The sequence below is a fragment of the Larus michahellis genome, chromosome 9 (assembly GCF_964199755.1).
Source record: "Larus michahellis chromosome 9, bLarMic1.1, whole genome shotgun sequence".
In the NCBI taxonomy this organism is placed as follows: Eukaryota; Metazoa; Chordata; class Aves; order Charadriiformes; family Laridae; genus Larus; species Larus michahellis.
Genome location: NC_133904.1, coordinates 12,786,123 through 12,810,244, shown reverse-complemented (window position 1 = coordinate 12,810,244; position 24,122 = coordinate 12,786,123). Strand labels below are relative to the sequence as shown.

At 43.3% G+C, this 24,122-nt stretch overlaps 1 protein-coding gene across 28 annotated transcripts in view; it reads left to right on the top strand.

The window, feature by feature from the left end:
* Positions 1 to 24,122, top strand: part of SEMA6D (semaphorin 6D) — a 686,608-nt gene that overhangs the window by 639,238 nt on the left and 23,248 nt on the right. For 4 of the 28 annotated variants that reach the window (XM_074600730.1, XM_074600733.1, XM_074600729.1 and 1 more), the window contains exon 1: positions 15,637 to 15,762. The exons of 17 other annotated variants lie outside the window; for them this stretch is intronic. The gene's annotated coding sequence lies outside the window, so the exon portion shown is untranslated. Of the gene's footprint in view, positions 1 to 15,382; positions 15,419 to 15,636; positions 15,923 to 24,122 lie in introns of those variants that run through there. 7 more of the 28 variants (XM_074600707.1, XM_074600704.1, XM_074600705.1 and 4 more) reach the window with 4 other exon arrangements.

Below are 24,122 nucleotides of genomic sequence, written 5' to 3'. Positions count from 1 at the left end.
AGATTTACATCTGAGTGTAACCTCTCTCTCTCTCTCTGGCCGCCTAGTAGTCCCAGAGAAGAGGTTGTAAACCCACAATATCAGTTAACAAACCATTACTGTGGTTTAAGACATCACTGCTTTACTTTTCCCAGTTACCAGTCCAGTGTCAAAAATTTCCCCACATCTATTCAGCAGAATGGTCTCTCCAAGACTTCTCCTTGTTTTTCCTCTAGGCTGTCATGAATTTAAAACTACATTAGGTTGAAATAGTTTAAGCAGGTGGTTAAGCCAGCTGCCTGATTTTGCCCAGAGAGCACGGGGAAGAGGCACATGATCCATTCTGCCGGCAGAGTTACGGGGCAGCAACAGTTGGCAGAGGGGCGGTAAAAAGCAGCTGGGCTTAGTAATGAGCATCAGCACACAGGAGGGGATGTGTATGCTCAGCCTGAGCACCTGGTCCTGCACCAGCACTGGTGCTGGCACACTCCTTTGCCCAAGGAGAACCCCAGCGGCTGCCTGGGACAGGTTTGGACGTCCTCTGGCTTATCTCATCACAGAACTGGAAACTCTGGTCTCAATCAGGAAAACTGCTTAGACCATTAATACCTCCAGTCTATGTCAGTGGGCCTTAAATTCATGTCCAAGCCTTAGCCATCTGCAGATGAAAAGGAACATACCCAGGGAATTTAACTAAGCCACAAGACTTTGCACTGAAGCAGCTATCAAACGCTCACATGGTCTTCTCCATCCACTCCTTGGCGGGATAGAACGTCTGACAAGCAGGTGGTAACAAACAGCTTGAGGAAACTGCTGCATCTGCTTTGTTAAGTGAGCATGTGTCTGAGCCCTGAATCCATCTTTCAATCAAGCCTTTAATAGGAAAATGTAATCCTGAAAATTGTATTTCTGAATGGGACCCAGTAAGGAATAGATGGAAACGAAGGCCTGGTTTACAATGAAATCAAAACAAAAAATCAGTCAAAGTGCTGTAAAAAGTCACACAGCGCTGAAAGCAATCATAATTGCACCAGTCAATTATGAAACTGTAAAGTGAAGTTTGAAACTATCCAATCTCCTGTCTAGTTTCACTTGCAAGGTTGAGTCTAGCTTGAAGAAAGAAAATCAACAATAAACTAAAGAAAAATCATGGGGAGACACGGATCCAGTGTTTACATTGCCATCCCTTTTACTGGGCTATGACAAGAGAGAGACTAGAAAAAAACAAACTGTAAACTACAATCTTATCTTGCTATTTCCCTTTCAGGATTTATGAGTAATAAAAGCAATTAGTCAGAAATGTTTTTAAAACTTGTCAAATACATTATTTGTCAAATATATTCATATATCATGTATCTAGTCACAAACTGTGTGAGCTCTGAAAACTACCTCATCATTTTAAAAGAACTTGAAAATCTCATTTCATCCACTGATGAATCACCTGCCCGCATTAGCAATAAACTGTCACAAGCGAGAGAGAGACATTTTTATCCTTCACATCATATGAAGTACATTTCAGGACACTTACACTTTGCTGAATTTGAGAAAAGGCAAAAAAGGTGCGTGTGTGTGTTTTGAGACAGTGGATGCACACACATAGGTTTGGGGCAATTCTCTACATTTGTGCGAGCTCCCACTCTGGTTTCTCTGCAAGGCTTCCCCTCTGCACTGGAGGCCCCTAGGCACTGGGAAAGCTGAATCTCTCCTCTTGAGTCATCCACAGCCAACCTGCCGTTCCTGAATTGGGAAAAGACCCACTTAGTCCTTCAGACACCCAGAAAAGGAAATTATTATAGGTCAACCTTTACATTCTTATAAACGGCAACTCTAATCTTAAGTGGTCAGGTAGCTCCATGCAGATGGTTCATGCAAAGAACCTGTGTCGCCTCCAGTAACCCAAATGCATCTGTTTTAGAAGAGCCCGTTCTCCACTCACCCAGATGGCACTCACTGCGGTTGAGCAGCTCCTTGCTCTCTCGTTTACCTCCCTCCCTCTTGTTGTAGGCCTGGACAAGAGATGAATTTGATAAAAGTGGGAAGAACTATAAAATCCGTATTTATTTAACTGTTTGTGTAGTTGCAAGAGTGCTTGTCCTGCACAGTTAACTGACAGTGTCTTTCAGACATCTGGCAACTGTTTTTGCCTCGTATACTGCTCATGACCATGCACTGTCACTTAATTAGGCTGAAATTAAATAAATGTATCCAATCCAATTCTCTAAGGTTATGGACTCATATCTGCGTGCTGGACTGTAGTAACTGGTTGCTTTGCACTGCCAGGGGATGTAAATTGTGTGCTTGGTTTGGTACCTACACAGCGTGTACTGAACTCCTGCGTGCTCCTCAGGGAGTCCCTAAACTGTGGCCACACCCAGCTTCACCAGGTACTTCTCCAAAAGAAAAGTTAAATTCTCAGTTCCTTGCAGTCTAAAATACAGTTATTTACAATACATCTCTGAACCATGGTCAGTTTATGGTGCTTCTGTTATCCATTACAGTAAGCTGATTATACTTTTGTGCTTTTTTTGCTATATACTCAGTGACATTTGCAGATGAGCTGGCTGGAAGTATCATGTTTTGGTTAGGGAGAAACAGTTCAAAGAAATGCACTGGTTTTCACAAAAAAATTAGCTGGAAAAGATCTGGATCTAGGAAGAAGGTAAAGAGAGGAGGAAAAAAGAAAGAGAAGGCCTTTATTCAAAATGAAATATCTGAAAGAATTGCTTTTGGTGCAGACCTGAGTGGGAACCCACTACTAAGCCTCAGAAGCTGCTGCAAAATGGAAGTATCGCCTGCTGGATCATTCTCTCCATTTCACAGACTGAGAATGTCAGGTCTTAGCTGAAAAAGGAAGCCAAGTCTTCCCATCTTGAAGTCAAAGTACACACTGTCTCTTGGTTTCTCCTGAGCATTGTTCCAGCTCATCTCTATTAATTCACAAGAAGCCATACCATATATTAATAGACAACTCGGCCTTGGACTTTATTTTACAGAAGATTTTGTTATTGCCTCATAAACATAGAGCTCCCTTAAATTGTCATCAAAGTAGATCACCATAAAATTACTGAAGCAATAGAAGAAAAAAACTACAGCACTGCTACACCAATTCTGCTTCAAGTATTATGCTGCTCTTCTGTGAAATTCATTGTACTTCCAGGGATCTAAAAGCTTTGCCATATTCTTTCCCTGACATGGGTAGTCCAAAAGAAGCAATCACACTTTCAGCAAAAGATTATTTAATTTCCATGGGACTGTGGACTCCAATCTAGTAGGACCATCTTAACTCTTCTTATATGCAGCCAGCACTAACTGCTGTTCTTCGCTACTTTGCACCTTAGATAGACATTTACGTCTGAGTAAAGTAGCTGTAATTAACATCTGAGTAAAGCAGGGCTCTTGATTTGTAAGCACTTTCCATGGGTATGAATGACAAGCCCAAGGCAGCAGCAAATCCAACCCAGGAGATACAGTTAGTCCATTTCAGGGAGGAGGGAAAACGAGACTTTGATTATTGTGATCTGTACTGGGTAGATGTTAAAGGCTGTGTGACACTTGTGGGAGAGGAAAATTCTGGTTTGGCTGAACCACGGTGCCTTGTTTCCCACACTTGGTGTGCAACATGCAATGCAAGCGGGGCGCCCTGTGCATGCTGCAGGTGGAAGAATTTCTACGAGTCTTCCTGCACCTCGCTTTGTGAAAGGTTTTGGGAACCTCCCTGACGTGCAGACACAGATGATGTTATGATATGAGCACTGCAATTCTCGGTAAACAAACTCTTGGAAATGGCAGTACCAAATTAAATGGCAGTAAAGCTTTTGTTGTTTCAGTTTTATGCAGGTTTTAAGAGAGAATCTGTGATGAACTGCATTGTCTATGCTTGCACCAAAATAAAGAGGGTAGCATGGCATATAAATAAGTTTAGCATTAGACCAGCATCTTTTTCAAATTATGACTCACTAACAGAGTTTTACAGAAATCTGATTACAATTTTACCGCGTGGAGGACTCTTTTGCATCTGTTTCACAGATATCCACCTTTTAAATTTTATGTAATTTGTATTGATTTTTCCTGCACTTTCATAAGCAGGCATCACCCATCTGAGCACACGCAAAAATGATTACTTAAGTGATGATTTAAAAATAATGGATGTACATTAGCACATGAATGATTAATTCCTTTTTGTGAGTACAAGCATCCAGGCTATGGCTGAGTAAAATATTGATGCTACAAAGGAAATGAGCTGTTTCTTAATTTAGTTTTGTTCTGGTAATGTGTAACTAATGTTGTTTCCTTCTAGCAGTATGCATTTAGTGACCCTTTTAAATTTTAATATCTAGTGATAGCTAAACTAATAGCTTCATGGGACATATAAGAGGGGATTTTGAAAAGATGCAGATACAGTTTACATGCATTAATTTGTGTCTCTCTGTAACACATCTAATACAAATAGGTACTACAGAAGAACGGAGATAAAGTCTCCACACACGGGCTGGCATTTCACTAGTAAGCTGAGGGGTTTTTTGCACAAGATGCATTGAAAGGTGGAGATTTCATTGCCATATTAGTCTCATGAGGCTGTGGCATATGAATCCCAGTTCATCAAGGCCTGATGCTCTTGTGACGCACTTGAGAGTGTGGGGATTTCTGAGACTAGTACAAAATGAGAGCAGAACTGCTCTTACCACCTGATACTTGCGCATATGCTTACGCTAAATGTAGGAGGACCTGAGCACTGAGATTAACCCTGTGCTGGACTCCTACAGCCTGAGTCAGATATACCTACATTGCGGTTCCTCACTGTTGCCACAGCTGTTGAGGTTTTTCTGGAAGATTTTGCCACAACTACAGCATCCTGAAGTGTTTTCCCACATACCTGCTGGGAAATGCCACAGTGGGGAGAAAGGCACTGAAAGACAAGAACCACTCACATGGCCCTGCCCACACCTTCATTGCAGAGCATAGCAGGCCAGGCTCACCCATCCAAAATTTAAACCTGGTGCCTGGTCAAGCAGAGCATTATGGGCTCAAAATCAAATGGAAACTTTTTAAATACTCTGTAGATGTGGTGGGACAGCAGCGCATGTAAGGACACAGGTTACAGTAGAGCACAGCTACAGGCTTTGACGTTCTCAGATGGGAATACAACCTTGTTACTCAAGGTTGATATAGAGACTGAATCACTGGCACTGCTACCCACTGCCCATCTGTTAGAATGGCACTTTGCCCACCGACGTGGTGACATGCCAGGTTTCATTTGAAGTAGGTGCCTTCTAACAATGGGTTTAGAAAGCAGCCTGTTGAAGACAGCAACTGACACTTCTTTCTTCAATAGGCTATTTTTGGAGTGGGAACACTTGCTGGCAGCAAGTGCAAAGGGCCTAAATCGGCTTCTGTTAGTCAGCTGCAAAAAAATCTCATTTGCTACAGTAACAGAAGGTTTGGGCTAAAAAGTAAAGTGATTGCTTCCATTTGCACTTGCTGGCCTTGCATGGGGGTGATTATTGTGGCTACTTAATCCCACTTTACCAAACTGCATGGCAATATTCAGGTAAGAATGGAAAAAGAGGAATAGGAACAATGTCTTTTTTGAGACAAGAAAGGGTGCTTTTTTGTTTAATTTAAACCATGATCCTTTGATATTTTCCACTGCTGCAATGGATATTATATGGTAATCCTGCCAGGACATTTTATATGTGAGGAAGAGTTTGAGGGTTGGCTCCCCAGGATGACATTTGAAAAATATAGTTCATGTTTTTTTCCTTTGGCAACTGGGAGAAAAGAGGGATCTTCATGCAGTCCCAATGAAAATCAACAGGCTTTCTGTCATCAGGTCTTTTCTGAAAGGGCTTTGAAGATCCTAGGGAAAACATAGACTTTGGCTCTGTCAAAAGTCCCTGAAGGGGTGTAGATCAGAGAGCAAGTTAACGCACACAGTTCTCTCTGGTGACGTTTTGGATACAGGATGCCTGAAATGTGGGCAGGGTGTAAAACCACATGGCTTTAAGAGCAGCCCAGATGGCCAGCAACCCCAGGAACACGTTCACACGTGCTATCCTGATCCTTCTAGGAAGGATTTTGAATCTAAATTGACAGCCTGACATCAGCGCCATGACATTACTGATGGGCAGGAATGATATATGATCCACCTTGCAGACAGCTACTCACTTAGGTCTGTAGTAAGGAGTAATATGGCCTAATATATCTCTTCTGACATGTCCAAAGCTCACCTGAGCTTGAGTCTTGGCAACGTGATATAATGGGAGTCTGAGCTTGACCGTGGCTCTGACCTCAAAATCACCTGTCACCTGGCTGAGCACTGGACAGTCTGCTTTCTCCCCTCTCTGCCTCTACCATCTTCCCCCAACTCCGCTCCCTTCTTCATCGCTCTGCCAGGACAAAGCACTGTCCTACCTGGCAGTGCACTCTGAGCCTGGGGCAGTGCAGGGTGACTTGCCGGGTGGCAGGGTGCCAGCTAAGCCTGCACTTCACGCAGCTGGATCCCCCATACCACATATGGAGAGTGATTCTGTATGGTCTGGCTACACAAGGTGGAAACCTTTCCATCCCTCTCTGTTTTAGTGTTGAGCTCTTGGCCTGATGCACACATACGGCTAATGGTAACAGGGAGAGAAAGGACCAACTAGGCATTCTCCATCAGCATGCAAAGTACGTATGAACAAAATAAACAATCACTGAGATTCTTCTGAACACAGGAAGTTATTCAGGCAGCATCTGAAGTACTCAGATAAAATATCCAACTCTGAAACAGTTTTTGGTAGGAAAGCTGAGAATAACCTGTTGTTATCTTTGGCTACTGGACAATAGAGAGTTTATTATAACATGATTTATTTGCCATAATATGGCTGCTAAAATCCTGGCACCTTGTTATGCAAATAATTTTAAAAAGTCCAATCTAAAAAAGGAGCTGGAAAACTTTGGCTGGAGCCACAAATACTGTTTCTTCCATTGCTTCCCAAATAGAGAACCACTTTTAGTGCCCTCCTCTTATCCATAAAGACACAGAAAAGAGGAGATCTGTAGCTAACAGACACAGCAGCTACGACTGCATCACTCCAAGCAGCAGAGGTAACAGAGCACCCGCAGCAGTCTCTGTGCTTTGCCAAGAATGGAGATGTCATGGCTTACTTTTTTTGATGGCCATATCAGATAATAGTGTTGGCATTCTTACCTGACCCTGTTTTTCCAAGTCAAGCACCATTTAGAGGATTTAGTAATAACTTGATCACTGGTTGCTTCTTTGTTGTATATTTTTGATACATTAATTCTTGCAGTATGTGCTGCAAATAGGAGATTTTGTGGGATAGAATAGCTAATTTATGTTGCCTTGGATCTAAAGGGCTTTCTACACTTTTGACCCCCCACACACCCCTCTTCTAAACCAAGCCTCCTCCCTGACAGCTCCTTTTGCATGACTGTTTCCTGCATGACTTGTCACAGACAATGGTATTTCCCCAGACTCCGTGGAGCTTTGCATCACTCAAGATTAGTGGGCTGACATGCAGAGTCATACAGGCAGCTGGCAGACTGTGATCAGTGAAACAACGTGGGGATGAAATGGGCCACGTATCTCATTGTCACCTACTGTCACCTCAAAGGTGAAAATATGTCATTTTGCACCCACCAAAGAAAGGTAGAAAGATGTGTCCCAGGATCAGTAATATGAGAGTGGCTCTCAGATGCGGTGCAGCATTTCAAATGTTCCTGGGGGTGAAGGAGTAGCAGTAACAAAGGATCAAAGTCACCTGCACTCACTTTTGCCTCTTAGTTTTGATAATGTGGTACATAGAGAATAACAATTGTACTCACTCACCTTCTGTAAGTGGAAATTTTCTTCTGCACGAACATGCAAAGCACAGAACAGAGAAAAGCAAACCTTTCATAGATGGCTCTGCTATGGCTACTCAGTAGAAAGGATTTTGCAGCCCACAGCTAGCACACAAGAAGAAACACTGAGGTTTATCAAAGCTAGAAGTCATTTTTTCAAACAAACTGTAATATTAGATAAGACCATAAGTGTTGAAAAAATAATTGACGGTATCCACCTACATCTCAAGAACAAAATATCCTAGGCTAAAGTCAGATACTGAGATGTCAAGAGGCATACACTAAACAGAAACTCAAGTTAACATGCCAAAGGCAGCAACTACTGTCATTAGTGATTGTGTGTGGGCTATGAACTTTCTGTATGTGTCACAGAGGTAAAAGTAAATAGTTTGATCATCTGTCGTCAAACCTATGATGAAAGCCTACCCTCTTGCTGGATAGGAATGCACTGGAGAAATGTGGTAAGGCTTTATTTCAGAGTTCAAGCAGATACAAATTTACCAGCAGCTTGTTTACCTTTCTATTCTTAGTAATTACTGGTATTAACTATTTTCTAAGCACCCTCCCTCCATCAACCGTGAATACTGTCTGTCTGATCCTTTACAACTGTTCTACTGTCACCCAAATGAGGCAGGTTTTTGGCTCCTGAGTCAGTGGTAGGCTGGACAGCTGCTTAGCTGTGACAGCCCAAGGAGCTACCTCAGGCTTGCCCAAGGGAGATTCAGACTGTACTGAATTACACTCTTAGAGTCATATTTAAGGCCTTAATCCATGGAGTTATATTTGGTGGGACAGCGAAGGAGCAAGGTTTATGTGTGTCTGTGGATGTGTCTGTGTGAGTTTATACATGCATGCATGCCTAATTGCTTGTTTTCTGTAATACTGAAACCTCCATGACTGTAAAATGTCACCAGCTGGTACCTGTGGACTCACCTTTGTGTAGGATTTGATTGTCAGTATACGAAGCCAAAATGATTCATGTTGGATTTTATGGGCTCTGGAATGAGTAATGTGATACTAATCTATAGATAAACTAATCTGCTGGTATTTATAACCAGTGAGCAATTGCCTCACCCCTTAACTGCAGGTTTTGGGATGTGACAGTTACAGTAGATAGTAGCTTTGCTGTAGCTCTGAGCTGCTTGGGAACCTGTATGATTGGCTAAATTTCTAAGAGAATATTTGATTTACCTTAAAGAAAACATCAGTCTTGTCTTTGGTCATTCTTACTGATAGGGAGTAATTTTTCTTCTGTGCCAGGACATAAAACACTTAAAGTCTGAGCCCTGTGAAGTAAATAAAAAGATAAAATTATCATCTGTTTCCATCCTACATTATCTTGTAATTTACACATAAATAACAGTGAAATAATAGAATGTTTTCAGGCCTGTTCCTGTTCTGAAGGTCACTGGGTCTCCATAGGGCAAGGGGGACTCATCACACAGAATCAATTACAGGATTAGGTAATCCCCTAAAATGGGACTGAAAAGTGATTTTGTGTAACAGAAGTTGCTATGTATAATATAAATAGATAACATTAAGTGTCTTGTCATCTTGTGACTATATGCCATGAACATAGATTTGTTACTAATGCGTCTTTTCATCTGTCTATGCCTGAAAAAGGCAGCACATTTTACTACTAGTGAGGAAAAGTGTAGGTAAACACTGCGGATGGTAAATCTGTACTGACTGAGTAGCAGTATGACAAATGAAATTTTGGAAATTAAAATTGTAGGCTGTGAGGAAGATCGCCTATTAATCTTGGAAGTATGCCATTAAATCTAATTACAGTATTTTGTTGATATTACCTTAGACGTTTGAAATGAATTCCCCATCAAATGATAGGTGATGTAATATACCCAACTGAAAAGCTAATCATTGTACAGAAAATGGAGGGTTTTTGCTTTCAGTGATTCCTGGAGATGTTTAAAGTGCTGAGGGGAGTTAGCAACACCTACCACTCTATACCTGGCCCCAGAAGGCATCATGGCAATGCCTTCAGCTTGGCTTTTCTGTCCTCAGCTCTCTGCCCTGTACATCTGTCCCTCTCTGGGATTTTTTTTCACAAGACTATTCTTTTGCAAGGACGAGGAATTAATCACGTTTTACTATTGCAGTGATCTTTGCAGGAAAGTGCCATGGCCAGAACTGTTAGCCTGAAAGAGTTGTTTTTTCAAAGTTAAGTCTGATGGGGATCTTGCAGGCAGGAAAGACCAGTTTTGCAAGACTGTGCCCAGTTTTGTTTGTTGCTTGAATCCCTTTTATTAGCTTTGACATACAGTCATCCAGATTTCACTTTAAGCACATTTCAAGTCGTAAAATACTCAGGACAACACATTACAAGCATTGTGTCTGTGTCTCTTCCATCTTTGCTGACATGGGGTTCTCTCTGCCAGTCCTGCAGCCTCAGCAGAGGAGGAATTTCTGGCCTTCCACTGCCTCAGGTTCATCTGCGCAGGATCCCATGTGATCCCCGCTGGCTGACCCATGCAGTATACTGCCAAAGCATAAAAAAAAATTATTTGTTTTCCAATTATTTTTATTAATTACTGGCACATCTCCTCTACCTCCCCAGGGCTAGATGGGGGAATTGGAGAGCCAACGTATTGAATTTCAGTCAGACTTTCACCTAAGTAAGAACTGAGAGCAGCTATTAGATTTATCACTTAAATATTCAATATAGAGATAGTGTTCTGTATGCTTCTCAACGTAAACTGATGTCAGATGATCGTGGGTGGGCATGGAATAGCAGTCTGGACCCATTTCTTACACCAGCCAGAAAGATAAATGATGAGTGGAAGCATATGCAGATGCTGATCCTATGCAGAGCCAGAGTAAAGTTGCCAAGTTCGGATGCACAGCCCATCAGTGTTAGCAGAAAATTATCACTACGCCTTCAAGTGACAGGCATACAACCCGAGATTTCTACACATCCCTCTAAATGAGGGGGCAGATTATAAAGATATAAAAAAGAGAGAACAGTGATGTTAAATTGAAGTTTTGACAGTCAGAAATACTTTAAAAACAACTCTCAACATAGCATATCCAAGAAGATCCTAAAAGAAAGTATTGAAACTGTTTTGTGTCTTCCTATATTTTACAAAATGCTAATCGCTTAAAAGCACCTCCTATAATTTTCTGAGAACTGACAAGGGTGAAAAGGGGAGTTTCACATCATTTGGAAAGTAAGAGAAAATTATTTTCTTTCCTTTAAGCATTGTAAAGAACTACACTGAGGTGCTACCTGAATTGGATACTATTTACAGGGATAAAATTATGATGTCTTTCCTTAAACTTACCGCTCTTTATACAGTACTTGACTTATAACCAATTATTTGCCTGTATCAACACAGCACAGCCTTGTTATATTAGCAATTTGCTATTTTTAGACTATTGGTGTAAATCATGAGCGACAATGTTCTGAAATGTCTCACTTCTGACTTGCGTTGATACTGCTACAAGCTCAGGATTCAGAGAAGGAAAATGGCTGGCTCAGTTTTATTGCTTTGCCAGCCAAACGCTGGGATTTTCACCTGTATTTCCCCAGGCAACAAGGTTTAGGGTGATGAACAGGGATAGGATCTAAATGCACTCCAGGCAGATTAAAGACCCATCTTCTTGGGATCTAAACCACGGGGGATGGGAGTGAATAAGTGGCTACAAATAGGACAATAACTACAATAAGGTTTCATGGAGACTGGATGCTAAAGCCAGGAACAGTAGGCATCCATCTAATGGAGGTGAGCATTAGAAAACATGGAATTCTGCATTGTGCAGGTTAACAGTGGAGTACCTTAATGAGCGATCACTTTCAGCTTATGTGGCTCTAACCCTGTTCTGGTGATGAGCTGTGAAGCATTATAGCTTGAGCTTCCTATTTTCTACATTTATGTTCTTAAAATCCAAAGGAGAGACTTCCTCACCAATCGATAGAGATGAAAAGCCTGTTCTTCTTGGAAATTGTTCTACATTTATTCACATACTATACATGCCTGCCCTGCCCTGTGCAATGGCTCCCCAGATATTGAGAAGGCACGAAGGCACATAAAACCAGGGCTGTATGAAAATAACTTTTCTACGTTGTTAATACTAATACTGTTAGGCAGACTAATATTTACCCCTGCTATGGGAGCATTACTTATTGAATAGCACCTTAAATTGTCCAGCTAATTTTATGCACCCATAATAAATAAATTCTACTCTCTTTTATTATCAAACTTAATTACAGTCGAGGTAAGTCATAACATCCGCACTTTGCAACTTAGATTTAAGGACAGTGAATATAAAAACTGTGCAGGTCTACTTCATTGGAAATTATATATCTAATCCATATTAAATTACCTGCCAATTCCTCTATACAACGCCATGCAGTTGGCAGATGTCTGTACGCACTGATGAAATGTAGTGCTTTTTGGAGGAAAAAAAAAAGATGCAAAGAGGGAAATATTTAGCTAAAATATAATGACTTTTAGGATATAACATCATCAAGTCTTGGCACTACTGTGATTTGACCATCCTTTGTAACTGATGTTTGCTGTTTTTATTGGAAATGACACAGCTTAAATTAACATGTCCTCAAAATATCAGTTTCACATTTCATTCAGAAGCCATCGTGTCCATGCGTTAGTGTGCTGAGTCACTGATTCAGCTCTGGCTCAGGCAGAGGGAAACCATCAATACCATTTTCCTCAGCACTTGGTATTTCCTAGGGATGCGCTGTTTGAGCAAACTTTCCTGGGCAGCCCTGCTCTGAAGGTGGTTTCCCAAACATGCAAACTGCCCCGCACTGTGCGCACTTGCCCTTTCCTACCAAATCACCGTGTGGCTGAAGTAGTGATTTTAATCAACGGTTGCGTTTGCTGAAATCAGTTCAGCCTTGGTTATAAACCTAATGGAGGCATTCAAGCAGAATGAAATGTCTGGTGTAAATACATATTAGTTTAGTATTATCCATATTTTAATGAAGCAAAAACTCAATTTGTTGTACTAACAGATGGTGGATCTTTTATCTGTATGTAAATTTTGAATATTTTGCTTACATTTTCAAATTCGTGAACAAGTGTTGCTTAAGTCTGTAAAACACTTAGAAGGTGAAAAGTTCTTTAGACAATAGGAATGATCCATAAACTATACCTATGAGACAGGCTGAGTAAGTGCTCTCGTTACCGTCCTGTACACAGGGACAGTCTCATCGGAGCCAAAGCTGGTCCTCGGGCATTCCTGGCTCTTGGGCTGACACTCCGTCCATGTCCATTTTATTGTGCCTCTGTACTTTCAGATTCTGCTGATGTGTTTCTTTTACAAATCAATCATTCTAGGGGTAATTAACATTTAAAAGCCAGGTTTCTTTTAATTCCATTAGTATATTTGTGACAAGAAATGTGTTGGCAGAATCCAAAGGTTAAGAGTTACAATGAAGAACAAGTTTTAGGATAAATGAAAGTTAAGGCCTAAAATAGCCTGACAATACCCCATTAATCTGCACGCTATTGACACAATAGTGGTCTGTTGTGTCAATGAGGATTTAAGAAGCTTTGCAGCACATGGTACTGATAGTTTATCATATCAATAGGAGCCTGCATATATTTGTGTTTAAAAACCTGTGGCTGTGTAATTCCCTCATGGCACGCATATTCTAAGTGCACATACTTTAAATCCTTACATAAAGTGGTTTCTAGCCATGCAGCAAATTTTGAAACTATAATAAGCTACCATATTTTAGTGTAGACACAAGATACTAGTCTTGGCTATACCAAAATCCTCCAAAATGCTGTACTTCAAACTGAAACCCTTTGCTTTACCGGAATGTGATCCGATTCTCAACATTGTGTCAGCTGCCTAATTGAAGCAGAAGGAGATTTAAACCATATTAATCTCTTATCCTGATATATGGAAGCCTTGAGTCAGCTTGTGGCTGGGATGTATGGTGGGGAAGAAAGGTCCCTTCCCACAAGCAGCCCCTCTCAGAGCAGAGGGGAGTGTGCGGCCACAGCCCAAGCAGATGGCAGAGGCTGTGCCATGCTTCCCATGCGCCTGCTGCAGGGATAACCGAGCAGCACTGCTGAGTAATTTCTACATGCCAGTCACAAAAAGGATGTGGAATGGAAATACGGCTGGCACCACCATCAGGCATTTAAAAATCCAAGGAGCAAATCCCACACTGTAATGCCCTGGTGTGGGTAGCTTGCACCTAGGTACCCGTACCCTCTATAAATCCACACAACAGTGGGTCTGCTCCGAGTGTTTGACTTCCAGTGAAAAGGCCACAGAGCTATTCTGGGAACCGAATCCTTCTCTTTGAGGCGCTCTAAGCTTTTTTGTCCTCAGGTTGCAATTTGATTCCTAACCAAGCGAGTAGTCTCTATCACAGCATTTTCATGCACTGTGCAAATTTTGATGCTTTTCAGATTAGGGCTGTTCCTGAGAAAGAGAAAATTATGTCCTTACACCTTTAACCAGGCAGCAGCTCCTGGGGTGCAACATAGCCATGCTATGTTTGCTGTGAGGAAGCCCATAATGATCTCGCCTTTAGCCTGTCACCACTAGGAAACATCAGAGAGAGCCAGCCAAGGGGCTGAGTTGCCAAAAACGTCCTATTCCCATGGCTGAGAGATTTTGTTGGCACCATCTCTAAAGAGAATTTACTATGGGCCAAATCCTGGCGCCCTTGCTTAGATGAATCAGTTCTCAAGGGGCAATGCTCCCACTGCGAGTGGTGCGTGCGTAAAAACCTGCAGGATCAGCCCAAAATATTGCTTGGGAGTATCAAGCGCTTGTCTTCCAGAGGGGCAGGAGCACTGTGGGGAGCAACCTGCCCAAACAGAGCTGAGGGGCAGAATTTTGGAATTGCATGTGAATGACAGAGATGTTTGCCCAGCAAACATCTCCAAGTTACTTTTACTCAGAAATTTTCTGATTTCCCATAAAACAAGCACAGATGATACAGTTTCATTGGCAAGTTATCCTTTTTTTTTTTTTTTTCTTGCAGCGGCATCCAAAATATTTTGTGGCACTTAAATCCTTAATTAATTTATCTTCCACGTGAAGAAAAATGAATTAGTGACAGCTACTTCCTAGACTTCATTTCTGGGATTAAACCCTTTGTTTCTGGAATATTTAAGGAGATTTTGGACAGTCACTTAAAAAGACGTCCTTTCAAGGACATTTCCCCCCCCCCCGCCCCATGGCCCTCACCCCCACCACACGCGAAGTAGTCGTCTGCAAAATTGAATCTCATTAGCTGGCAAAATTGCATTGCTCGCCAATGACTTTTTCTTTCGAAGTAGAAATGAGAATGTCTGTATTAAGCGTCGGCGACGAACAAAACGCCTTCCTGATGGCTGCCCCCCAGCTGTTTACCTCCGCGGCTGCGGAGGCGGGACGGGCACGGGGTCGGCGGCGGGGGGGCAGACAGGTTTATCGAGGTGCTTTGGGAGGGGTAAAACTACGGGCGAAGTTTGCCGGAGCTCCGCGCCCGGCGTTGCCCGCGGCGGGGAGGGCGGAGGCGGGGGGGGGGCCGCGGCCGGGGCGGTGCCGCCCCCGCCCCGCCATGGCGCGGCCGGCCGCGGAGCTCCGCCGGGGGCCGCGTTCCCGGGTGCGGTGAGAGCCGCGGCGGGGGCAGCGGGAGAGGGAACCGAAAAGTTGGCGGCGGTAGCGGCGCCCCGCGGGCGCGGTGTTTGCGCGGAGGCGGAGGGCGGAGCGAGGCCGGGCGCGGCGGGACAGCGCGGCGAGGGGCGGGCGAGAATAAACACATTAAAGGGAGGGGAAAATAAAAAAAAAAAAAAAAAAAAAGGCAGGCGGGAAGGGGTGGGCTCTGCGGGGCGCGCCTCCCCCGCGCTGGCTCGGCACCGAGCGGAGCGCCGGGATGGGGCGCCCGGCGGGGGACAGCGGGCGGAGGAGGCAGCCCCGCCGGCGGGCGGCGGCCGTGGGCAGCGGCAGGTACGCGGGGCCGCGGCGGCGCTGCCGAGCGGAGCGGGCGGCCGCGGGGGGACCGGCGCTGGCCGGAGGCGGCGGGCGGTGGGGGGGACGACGACGGTGAGCCGAGCCGAAGCGGAGCTGTTTGGTTTATCGCCAGCGAGATCGCCTCGGGGCGGTCGGGGTGAGTTTGGGCTGGCGCTGGGTCGGGGGCTGAGCCGGGCCGGACCCGGGAGCTCGGCGCTGCCGGCGGAGCGGCGGCGCGGGCGGCCGGCGAGGCGTGATTTACGGGCTCCCCGGCAGCAGCCGGGCGCTGGGAGGCAGAGGGAGCTGTGTTTCAAGCTCTCCATCAATTATAGATGGAAACAAATACTGGAGTCAGTTCTGAATTATCCCCGTGCAGAGGCAGGGGTAGCTCCGCTCCGTCCTCCTCGCCTCCCGGTGAAAACAATGCTCCGCTCAGGTGTAGAGCAGAGAAACTTTTTTTTTTTTTTATTTGGCGGGGGGGGGGGTGTTTCAGCACTGCAGAAACCGATACAGCAGCTTTCAGGGAGTAATTAGAAAGGGTTTAAAGCCCTCTTTATTATTTATGAGCGCTGGATGGAAATGAAAGGTCACACAGATATTTCTAGGTGGATATTATGCTTATGTTTTAAAGGGTTGTGGTGTCGGGTTTTTTATGATCGTCATTGTGTTTTATTTTGTGAGTTGAAAAACGAGATTAAGTATGCTTTAGGTTGATGTATTGAAAACATTGTAGTTCCGGTGGATATCCCACTTGTTAGCATGAATATAGCTAGTCTTAAATTAGTGGGTTTCTGCCAGTCTTTGAGTTGTTTCTTACTTCTGGTCAAGATTATGTCTGTATCACAGGCATTAGCCTGTGAGTAATTTGAGCAAAATTCGGCCCTCTGTGTGTAAAGTCATTTATATTTGTATGTGTGCGTGGCTTAGAATACATTTACTTCTGAGCATAGCAGCAGCAGCAATGATGGTTCATAATGCTCACATATGTGGCACTTGCTGTACAGATGGTATTGTAGCTTATCCATGTACACACACACATGCCTCACATAACGGGCAGGAATTACAGCAAACTTCCTCTAAAATACTGTTCACTGCTTTGTAAATGTGTGGCATTTTTTCTGTAGTTTTTCCCTTTGGGAAAAAACATGCATCTTTATTGCGATATCTTTGTGTTCTAAGTTGTCAGTCTTTCCTTAATGATGTTTATTAATTCACTTAAATATTATTTGAAGGAACAGCTTCCTACTGACTTGGAGGCTTTTACTGCTGGTCTGTTGCTCTCACACACAAATACTTTCACAGAGAATTTTCTGAGGTTCTTTCCTTTTTCCAAGTCCAACAGGAAGCTCATTGTAAAGCTTTGCAATCACTTTTGTGGCGGAAAAGAATAGACGTTTTTCCTGCTTTATTCACACTATAAAATTCTGTGCACCTCTGAAGTCTGCTTAAGTTACTATTCAGTAAATTAAGCTGTATGTAATCATGTTTAATGTAGTAAGTGACAGGCATATTTTGTTATGTTGGCAGATACTGTATAAACATTTACTCTGGCTCAGATAAATACAAATTGCCAGTTGAGTGCTCTGATTTCTATAGAATCACGAACTTTTAACACTTTTTATATTAACTGGTATAAAGCTCAGCTGTTTTAAAAACAGGGAGAAAAAGTTTGTAGTAAGAATTTATTAGTATTCTGAATTATGTAGCTCAGATTTGCTTTCAAAAGAATATCCAAAAAAGTGTAACCCGGAGGCTCTAAATTGGTTCATTTAACTGGCTTCTCACTTTCCTCTGCACCTTTAGTTACTGTGAACAGCTACCTTCCTCCCTCATATCCTGCAGTCTGTCACTACCTGTTCTCATTTATGGTCGAGATGCAACAAAGATAACATCATCTTCTAAACATGCCTTGTGTGATGCAGGAGCGTGTGCCAGGAATACAGTGATGGCCCTGTCAGAGCTCTACAAACCAGCTGTGTGGCTGCGGGTTTTTCCCCCTAAGCCTCTCGCGCCCTTTGAGCTGGACCATCGGAACGTTTCTACCTCGTTTGTATGAGCCGAGCCGACTGTTAGAGCAGATACTTTAGCCCTTGGAGCCACCATAACTTTGATGTAGACTTATGAAGAGCACACATTTTGATAGAATGCTTAATTATATATGCAATTAACTCTGACTAAATTGATCTTCGATCTGATTGGTCCTGTCATATGAGATATGTGAAAGTAAAGAAACGTATGTCATAGCAGCTCACTTCAAAGCATATATTAGGCATTTGTAATAACATATCTTCTGTTCTTACTACAGTTGGTCACATGCAGATTGCAGCTCTTTATTTTATTTTTTTATGGGGTTTAAATTATTTTAAAAACATTATTGCACTTAACACAGGATTCAGCAACCCGTGAAGTCAGGTGAAGCCCAGTTAGCTGGACAGAACCCGAATAGAAACGTTGAGATGTTTTGGTTATGCTTCCTTCTGAAAAAAAGAAATTTGAAATCTGAAGTCAAGGAGATCATATGTCAATACAGTCAGTTTTCATCAAGTGTCATACAAGGGATATGACAGGCACTGGTTTGGTTCCAGTCTTTCTTTGTAAGACAAAGAAAGCAGTTACATCAACAGCTTCTGGGCTTGTATAAGCTTATGTTCATCTTACTTATGTTGCAGTCTGATATTTTTCAAGGAATGCACTGTGTGTTTGCTTTGCTTACTGAACAGAGGAGGTGGTGGTTGATAACATACTTGTGTGTTAAACATACCTATAATTCCAGTTTGAAAAATCAGATGTCTTTCCATTGGATGAAGTGATAATTTGCTCCACAACTAATTAAGAAAAGATGGAAGACATAATGCTTGCATTGGGTAGTACAAGTTATTTTCAGTCTTAGCAGCTCTGTATGTAATTAAAACAGTTCAAATGTTGCTTTCGTCAAAACTGCTGTTAGAACAGATGATCTCTTTTCTTATGCATCAGATAAGCTACTGCAGTTACCGTTAAAATCCATATAAGCCATTTTATTAAGTTGTTACTTGTTCTGTGAATAGCTGCCAGCCTGGAGTTCAAAAGAAAGTAGGTTCTGATTTGTTCCCATGTCACATGGAAGAGGTGTGCAGGGAAAATCGTGTTAGTGCCATTCCGACGCTGTCTTCCGGAGCCCTGTGTGTTGTCTGCCGTAGCCTACTTTCCCTCCTTGTGGCTTGACAGTAATTACAGCACAGCTAATATCAGAAGTTGATTCAGTTTATTCAAACAGGAAGACTGTTGAATTGTCCCACTTACAAAGTCAAATGTTTGTGTTAACCACAGAGATCAAATCCGTAGTGCACATATATAACATATGAGTAGTGTTTATTTCCCTAACTTTTCTATTCCATTCGGCTTTTGTTAACTAACCCAGATTTGCATTTTAACAACCCTGAAGTGAACTTGTGCCTTTCTCCCTGCTTGGACAGTGTGTGTAGACCATCCATCATCCTGTCCTTGGCCACAACAGGCTACTGGCTCCATAACCATTTGGAGCTACGCAGAAACCATCCGACTGTGAACAGCACAGCTGGCTACAGCAATTTTTTCTTCCACACCACTGGCAGCATTGTCTGGCTATGGTAACTAAAGTTAACATCCAGAACGTGAAGTTTCTTTAGTTCTGGCACCCCTGCCCAGCCCTGCTGCAGCTCAGTGGGCACACCTGCAGACGGGCTGCAAAATGGCTGTGAGGAGCGAGGCCACCGCTGGACTCTCTGCTCAAGGCTCCAGTTTGGAGACAGCAACCTGTTGTTTGGCGTGGGATTATGTTAACTCTGTACTTACTGGAGAGGGAGCTTGCTAGCTGAATCCTGTGCTCTTTCAATTTGCAGATCGGGCTGTGCTTTGAAAGCCGCCAGCTAAAGAAACAGAACTTGCCGCTTTAACTTAGCCACGCAAACTGCCAAAGAGCACAGAAAGAAATGGAGAATTTCGGCTGTGTATTTCACACATTCTTGTAGAAGCCTTTTTAGTTCCACAACGGAAACCATGTGATTGCACAGGATCTGTGCCCAGACTCTAATACTTGCTACAGATGCTTTCCTTAGTTTGTTTTGCAGATCTTTGAAGGCAATAGGAGAGAAGTCATTACAGAATTTATTGTTTTAATTCTGACGTGTTCTATGAATGGCAGGTAACTGGCAGGTGAATGTACTTGTGGCCCTGTGCTAATTTTACTTGTTGAGGTTTTTTGCATAATTTAAATAAATAGGCCTGGCGTGGCTGTCTTTCATGGGTGAGCCACAGCTTTCTTGCTAGAAGAGAACTCTTGCTTTCAAGAGCAAAGGAGGTCAAGAGGAGTTACCAGGCAGGGAGGGGCTGGGTGGAAGTGGAGGAGCAAAGAAGTGGTGGTGGAAGAGGGAGGAGCAAGGAGCTCAAGCAAGCAAGTGACATTTGTTCTGTCCAGAATGGTTACAAACCTTGTAAATGAAATCAGTCCCTGGACAGCTTTGATTTATATTCTCACACAGCAGATTGGCCTTGGTCTGCCTGACCTTGGTAACATTACAGAGGTCGTATTTGCACACAGATACTCCTCTTGCAAAAAGGTTTCTTCTTGCTGTTTTTTTTTTTTTTTAACCATTACATCTAAGAACCAAATTGCAGCCTAGGTTTCTAATTTGATAGGCACTGGACAAACTCGGGGTAAAAAGGATGGATCCAGTTCCCCACAGTGGATGGTTTAAGAGAAGAGACAGCAGATGGATACAGTCAGGCAGTGGCCTCTAGAAGCGGCAGAGCTGCGTTGGCCTGCATAATCAGCAGCCGTGTTAGTGCACAAGCTGCCTAAACATAGCTGAGCCGCATGTGTCGCGGAAAGGGGGCACACATGCTTGTACGCATCAGAGGCAAAGGAGAGCTTTGAAGAGGGCTTGGGATGAGAATGAGGAGTTAATTGGAAGACTCGTGCTGGGGGGCTCTTCAAGTGCCTGAGGGACAGCAGGGAAGCAAACACAGAGGTGCTCGTCTGGAAAGGTAACGAGCGAGCAGCGGGGACCAGCATCACAGACTGGCTGCCCACCAGAGGTGGGAGTGAAACCTCAGAAGAGATGAGAGGTGATCAGCTGGTCACTCAACTCAGCTATTACTGCAATAATAGGCTTTTCTTAACGTGAGCCACATAGTTCATCTCTCTTATGCCAAATGGTCATGACAGCTGAATCTCCGCTTTCCTGAGCGGCAGTAAGGTGCCAGCTCACACCTCTGTTGGGTAGGACCTTCCTTGGGGCTTTATTGTGGCATGAAACAAAAGGTGTTTCCTTCAAGTGCTGTTGCTGCACTTCCCAGGCATATTTATGGGTGCCGGTGGTGGACAGGGACTGCATGCAGCAGCTACAGCACCAGCAGAAGGTGTTGGTGCTATTTCTGTGTATGTCTATCATGACAAATGCACTTTGGGGTGAAAAGAAAATTCTCACGCTTGTATTTCAAGCCCTTGTTTATATATCGCTCCGCTTGGGCACCCCCTTCCCACATTACATGTCATATCGGGCTGTGTAACCATCCTGTTTTGGGAGACTATGGAGAAGAAAAATGTGTATTTAACTTACAAAAGCTTCAGTGTATAGTTAAGGCTACGGTATTAAAATTTTAGGTGGTGTTTGAATGTAGTCCAGTGTTAGTGAGGGATCTGTGACTCTGCCTATTAGTGTAATGGTAGCTGAAAACAAGAAAGGGCTGTAAGCAGTCTGCATGTTCCCGGAGCGGTGCAGCACCCAGGTGTTAAATATCAGAGTACTGCCTGGTGGGTCAGGGGGGCTCAGTGCCCTGTGGAAGCAACTTGAACCAGCTGACCTGCAAGGCAGGAGCTGCAACGGGCTTTCCAACAGTTGTCCAAGAGCCAGCAGTGGCACCCTTTGCAAATTTAGCTCTTTTGTGTATTGCCACCTGGAGACGAGTGCTGAAGAGAAGGGTAAGGATAACAGAGGAAAAGCAGTGGTGTGAAAGCTGTCAACAGTGCGTGAACAATGTCCCCAGGTGTCTCATGAAAGGAGTAATAAGGGGGGAAAAAAAAATCATCTTGCAGAGTTGAATGAGTTCTTTCAATTTGCAAACTTCTACTCTCCGTGACAGTTTCTTTAACCCAGCACGTGTTTATCAAAGATTAACACTGAAAAGCCAGTAATTTTGGGTTTGCTCAGTAAATCATATTTTCTTCATAAAGTAAATGCTGTATAGGTATTTTTAGCATTGTGTAGTTTTTTTCCTTAATGATAACCTCAGACAAAAATAATCAAATCCCATGCTTTGGGGATTAATCTGATTCCCTGCAAGGGTATGGATAGATTTATTTTTTTTGTCTTGTGTACCACTGTACAGGTTTTACTGTGAGAGTGGATTATGGCTTTTCCTCCCCCTAAAGCATCAGGTTTGCATCCTTGCCAAAGACATAACAAGCACCGCTCATGATTGAGCAGTGGTCTTATGTGGCAAACTATGCCAACACAAACCTTAATGTATTTGGTGCAGCTGTAGAGGAAAAATAGACCTGCAGACATACATAGTTTGTGGGACAGATATGATTTAGTCACATTCTTACACTATCCCAGTATTACTAGTGATAACATAAGGATATAGGGAACCATTGCAATTGTATTTGGGATCTCAGGAGGCTGGTATGGAGGAGAGAATAATGGGACAGACTGTAATGTAAAGCTTTAAAGCCCTAAGTCTCATTGCCTGATTTGCCACAGATTTCCTTGTGACCTTGCAGTCCGTATGTTACTGATTTGAATATTATTTTTTTTTTAACTCTTAAAGGTCTGATCTGTGGCTTCTCTGTGGCTCGCTAGTCAAGTGCCAAAGTAGTGTGATGCTAATACTTCCCTGCCTTACAGGGTGAATGTTACCATGAGGTGATGTAGCCCAAGTAGAAGACAGAGGGGAGGGAGAGCTGGTGCCCAGCATGGCTGCATCCTGTTCCAAACGACTGCTGAGCGTGGGCTCTGCAGGTTGCATTTGGCCCATGGGGAGTGGGCAGTTCTGTGATGCAGAGAATTCCCCAAACTGATGTGATGCAGCACAGGGACATGCCCAAGCTTGGGATCCAGAGCAGGACAGCCATGACTGCACATAGCACCAATCCTGCCTCCAACCCCAAGCTGGCAACAATCTGGGTGTAACTTACCTAACTGCATTTATATCAGTTTAATAACTTCAGTAGACTGTAGGGCAAGGAATCAGCTGGATCAAATCCTGCACTAATACATCTGACTTTTAAATAAATAAAAAATAAATTTCTCACCAGTGTCTCTCTGTGTTCTTGATAAGCCAGGTGCTCACAGAAGACCCTCAGCACAGGCACCTCTCAAGACATACCTCTGCCCCTCCAGCTGTCCCCAGGGTCATACAGCACGGGCACTAATGTTCCCCCCTCTCCCCTGTGAATATGTATATGCATACATTTACAAATACACACTCAGAGACTACAAAAGCAGTAAATGTAATAATGTGATCCAACTGTTCAGTGCTAGGCTAGAAAGAAGTGTTTTTCTGCCATTATGTGAAAATTTAGCGTGACTGGAACAGAGTCTGCATTTGATTAGGCAATTTAAGAAATGTAAGAGACTTCATACTGTAGGGCAGTGCTGCAAAACAATTGCTTGGAACATGTTCTAAAATTGGTTTGCCTTCACCAGATTTCCATGTGTTTCTGCACGACATCTCAAATGAAAATGTGAGCAGTCACATGGCAAGTGACTATATTTTGATATTATGGTAAATAAAAAAATCAGTTTGAACAACTATTCTAAATTCTGAGTAGCCTTTAAGATGAAAAAAACCACAAAACTCTCCCTCTATTTACTTTCCAGCCTGGGAAAGACATTTCATAACACATCCTTTCACTGGTGTAGTTAATCTTTAATGCTAAACAAGATAATAGTAATCGTTAACTTTGAGCTTAGGCTTCCTCCAGGTTTTCATGCCTGCGTTTTGTATGTGTAATTGATTGTGCCCAGGAAAGTGGCAGAGCACATGCCTTGCATATACAAATAGGTAACTGGATGGCCAGCTCCCAGATTTGTCCATGCAGAAAACCCAAGACTAGTTACAAACACACTGTTCCCTGGTTTCTGTAGGCAGTATTCCTGTGGGCAAGGCTGGCTGAGCGTTCCAGCTCTGAGAATAGCATGCTGATGATACCAGGACAGTGCTTCAGATGCTCTGATGTGTTTCTTACCAGTTGATGGTCTTCTCCTGTCTCTCCCTATGCATTTTCCAGCAGCTGTTTACTTTCTCTTTGAAGTGAGAGCAGTGGCATAGAGCAGCCCTTTACCCCAGCAGCAGCAACTCAAGCCAGCAACCCCCATGCTCCAGCAAGGCACAGC